The sequence below is a fragment of the Notamacropus eugenii genome, chromosome 3, assembly GCF_028372415.1.
Source record: "Notamacropus eugenii isolate mMacEug1 chromosome 3, mMacEug1.pri_v2, whole genome shotgun sequence".
Taxonomy (NCBI): domain Eukaryota; kingdom Metazoa; phylum Chordata; class Mammalia; order Diprotodontia; family Macropodidae; genus Notamacropus; species Notamacropus eugenii.
Genome location: NC_092874.1, coordinates 350,525,258 through 350,529,979, shown reverse-complemented (window position 1 = coordinate 350,529,979; position 4,722 = coordinate 350,525,258). Strand labels below are relative to the sequence as shown.

Here is a 4,722-nt window from a genome sequence, read left to right as displayed (position 1 = left end):
ATAAAATTCTATTCACCTCTTCTACTTCTTTCTTGTTTATTTTGTGGCTAGATTTAGCTAGTTCTGAGAGGGGGAGCTTAAAGTCCCCCATTAGTAGAGTTTTGTTATCTATTTCTTCCTGCAACTTCCCTCACTTCTTCTCTAAAAATTTGGATACTATGCCACTTAATACATATATGTTTAGTAACAATATTACTTCAGTGTCTATGACACCTTTTAGCAGAATATAGTTTCCTTCCTTATCTTTTTAAATTAGATTTATTTTTGCTTTTGATTCATCTGAAATGCAGATTGCTACTTTTTTTTATTTCAACTAAAGCATATGTTTGTATCCCTTTGCTTTAAATGTGTTTCTTATAAAGAACATATCGCAGGATTATGGTTTTCAATCTTCTCTGCTATTTGCTTCCATTTTATGAGACAGTTCATCCCATGCACATTCATATTTATGACTATTGTCTTCATCTCCATCTTATTTCCCCTCATGCTTATTCTTTTCTCTCTCTTTTCCCCTTTTCCCTCCTCACTAATGTTTTGTTTCTAACCACCACTTCCTTCAAACTGTCCTTGTTTCTACAGACCCTTCCCTTTACTTTCCCTTTTCCACTACTACTTCTTTCCTCCCATCTAGCCACCTCTTCCTTTTCTTTCCCATTTCCACACCTCTTTCCTATAGGATAAGTTAGATTTCTATACCTAACTGAGTATTTTATTTCCTCTTTGAGACATTTATGATAACAGTAAAGTCAAACAATGTTCATCTCCCTTGTTTCCGTCTATTATAATAGGTCTTTGTTCCTCTTCATGTGATATAATTTTCTGCCTTTATCTGTCTCCTCCTTTTGTCTTCTCTCAGTACAATCACTTTTCACCTTTTAATTAGATTTTCATGTTCATATAAAGTCAACTTATACCCACACCATCTGTCTTTGTATACCCTTTCTAAATGTCATAATAAAGATACAGTTCTCATGGTTTACAAGTATCATCTTCCCATCTATGGATGGAAACAGATTGCACTTATTGAATAAGTTTTTGTTTCTTTCTTGTTTACCATTTTATGCCTCTCTTGTATCCAGTATTTGAAAATAAAATCTTCTGTTGAGCTCTGGTCTTTTCATCAGGAAGGTTTGTAAGTCCCCTGTTTCATTGAATGTCCATCTCTTTCCCTAAAAGATTATGCTGGATTTTGCTGGGTAGTTGATCCTTGGTTTTGTTCCAGGTTTCTTTCCTTTGTGAATATATCATATTCCAAACCCTCTTTCTTTTAATGTAGAAGCTGCAAGCTTCTGCATAGTTCTGTCTACGGTTCTATGATATTTAAATTGTTTCTTTCAGGGTGCTTGCATCATTTTTTCCTTGACCTGATAATTCTGGAATTTGATTATAATATTTCTTGGCATTTTCATTTTGGAATTGTATTCAGGAGGTGATTGGTGGATTCTTTCAATGACTATTTTGCCCTCTGGTTCTAGGAATTCAGAGTAGTTTTCCTTGATATATTTTTTTCCGCTTTAGAAACTTTATTACTACAATCGGGATTTTTCAGTCCCACTGACAGTGTGATGGAGAAAGGAAACAAATCTGAGCTCAGTGCAAATTCTAACAATGGCCCATCACTTTTCCTGACCTGAACATCATGGGGCCCTGAATTTTTCTGTTCCAGGGAGAAAATATCAATGGGGTCCAAGAAAATGGAAGAGTTTCAGTTCTTCGAGGTGGTCAAGTTAATTGACTTCTGGTCAGTGGCCTCTGGAATTTGTGGACATACTTTCTTTCTCCTGAAGTCTCCACAAATAAAGGGAGCAGAATTTTGCTTTTGTTTTTCTTTAAATCATGTTTCACAAGCTGCAAATAATGAACAATTTCTAAAAACAGATCTAATATAAGAGCTGGTGCTCCTGAGGAAGGGCCTGTGGTCCAGGCTAGCTGAACACTCTAGTCCAGCTGAATGTGGACTTGCCCTCATTGCCAGGGCTCCAGCTCCCTTCCCACTCCCAACTCTCCTCCATTGTCTGACTCTAGCAGAAGCTCCAGATTCTAGCAAGGCCTAGAGAAAGAGGTCCAGCCTGTCTTGTACCTTGGCTGTCAATGCCAGTAGGTGCTAGGCCCTGCCCCGCATCTTTTGCCCCTGAGAATACAAGCTACATCTCCTGATAGTACTCCTGGGTGATAGTTGGCAAGGGGTGGCAAGTTGGACACAACTTTGGATTGTTGAGCAGAGATGTTTGGAGAAAGAGCTGTGGGTGGAACCTTAGTTCATAGAACTGTCTGGCAGAGGTGGCTGAAAAGATGACTGATGACAGACTGGTCAGCCACAGTGGATATATGCCCCAGGTCATGGTTATTTTGTGCAATATTCCTCAGTACCTGCCTCATGATCTTCCCTGACAGTGTTTTGGTCAAGGCAGATGCATTCTGGATGTAATCCAGGGTGGCAACGGGGCTGACTTTTTTCTCTAATCTGCTTCTTGAGCTCCTCAATGAGGGTATGGGTGAAGCTATGGCCCTCCTGGAGAGTGACAAAGCAATAGAGACACTACCTCTTTACAGAGTGATGGTGGCTGACCATGGCTACCTCAGCAATGGCCTTGTGCTTCACCAGTGCTAACTCCACTTTTGCTGTGCTCAGTAGGTGACCAGACATCTTGAACATGTCTTCATTCCAGCCTGTGATCCAGTAGTAGCCATCTTCATCCCACTGACAATTGTCCTGTTACATAATAACCTGGGAAGTTCCCAAAAAAGGTCTACTCAAAGCACTCATGGTTCCCACAGACCTCACAATGATCTCAGGCCAGAACTGCTTGAACACCAGGTAACGTACTGCTTCTCCTTCCTTCTGCGTCTCCTTCTAGCTCTTCCCCAGACTCATTCAAGATCACTGAATGAGAAAGTCACAGAACAGCTTCGTGGGTGTGGCACCAGGTGGAAGGATCAGTTTATGGCCACCAGTCTCTGTTTGCCAGAAGATATCCACAGTAGAGCAGTGCTGGTCTCCCACCACACAGTAGTACCATAGCCAAGCTTCTGGATTGATGGGTTCACCCACTGTCAATAATACCTGCAGGAATGTCCAACTATATTTGGTGATGGGCTCATTCCCAAACTTCATGAGTAGGGAGATAACTGGGTGCTGTGTAGAACTTGGTCACCTCTTACACTTGTCCACAACATTCTACATGTGACTCACATCAGGGTATGTGGGGGTCTCCTCCAATAGGACACTTGTAACCCCATTAGCCAAAGGCCCATAGGTGACATAAGAGTGCCCAGTGATCTATCTGATATCTACTGTGCATCAAAACACATCATCCTCATGGAATTCAAAGACATAGTTGAAAGAGGAGGCTGTGTAGAGCATAGGTGCCCCTATTGTGTGTACCATTCCCTTGGGTTTGCCAGTGGAGCCACTGGTATAAAGGATGAACAGTGAGTCCTCTGCTTCACTTGGGCTCACACTGCTTCCCTGCATTCCCCAGGATCTCCTGCCATCACAGGTCAACCCCCTGATTTCAGGGGATCTGCAAGTACTGGCATGGCATCTTCAATGTGTATGTGTGAGAAATGGCTGGGAGAATCACCCATATCCAGCTCTGTTTGGCTAAGGTGCTTGACTACAATGCAACTCTTCACAGGGAAACGCTTCTCCTGGCATTTGTACAGGGCCTCATCTGCATGTTCCTTCAGGCTCACTAGGTTCTCTCCTCTGTCGAAGGCATCTGATGTAATAAGGAGGCTACAGCTTGAGTCCAGGATCTGGTCACATAGCGAATCAGCTGAGAAGCCTGTAAATACAATAGAATGCAATGTATCAAGATAAGTATAGGCAAGCATGGCCACCACCAGCTCCAGAATTATGGGCATGTAAATGGATACAAGGTCACCTTTCCAAATGCCCTACTTCCAGAGGGCATTAGCACACCAACGCACCTGGGTCCTGAACTCTTGGTAGAGGGTCTGGGTGACTTATCCAGGCTCATTGGCTTCCCAGTAAAAGGCCCCTGGGTCTCCAAGTTTCTTCTCATTAACATTTTAGTCTAGCATGTTGTAGTACATGTTGGTGGTTGCTCCCTTCATCAATTCATTGAAAATCTTCCCTTACACAAACTTACACTGAAGGAAGAGGCAAGAACATGGGGCCTTCCAGTAAAATTTCTTAGAAATATCTCCCCAAAACTCTGGAGGCTCAAGCACCAAGCACCCATGCAGTTTCTGATAGCAGGCCATTGAGGGGATGTGTGCTGTGTGATTGAGCTCTGGTGGCAAGGACTAGCTCCGCATCTGCTCCCCAGTCCAGCTCCCATTCGACTCCCATTCCTGTTACTGCTCCTTTTCTCAGACAGCCCCATCTCACCTAGTCTCAGACCATCTCTGTCACTGTCCAGCTACCCCAGCACCCTCTCGCCAGTCCAATAATTTCTTGAAACATGCTGTCCATCTTCTTTTCTGTGATGATAGTTTTCAGGTAGACTAATAATTCTGAAATTATGTCTCCTTAACCTATTTTCCAGGTGAGTTGTTTTACCAATGAGGTATTTTGCATTTTCTTCTATTTTTACATTCTTTTGACTTTGTTTGACTTATTTTCGATGTCTCATAGAGTCATTAGCTTCCACTTGCCCCCAAATTCTAATGTTTAACAAATTGTTTTCTTCCTCTCCTAATTTATATGTTTACAGTTTTCAACATACATTCCCACAAGTTTTAAATTTTCTCCTC

General features: G+C 42.2%; 1 pseudogene; it reads right to left on the bottom strand.

Moving 5' to 3' along the window:
* Nucleotides 1–1,471: 1,471 nt before the first annotated feature.
* LOC140532175 (acetyl-coenzyme A synthetase, cytoplasmic pseudogene) lies at nucleotides 1,472–4,352 on the bottom strand (annotated as a pseudogene).
* Between the last annotated feature and the right edge of the window lie 370 nt (nucleotides 4,353–4,722).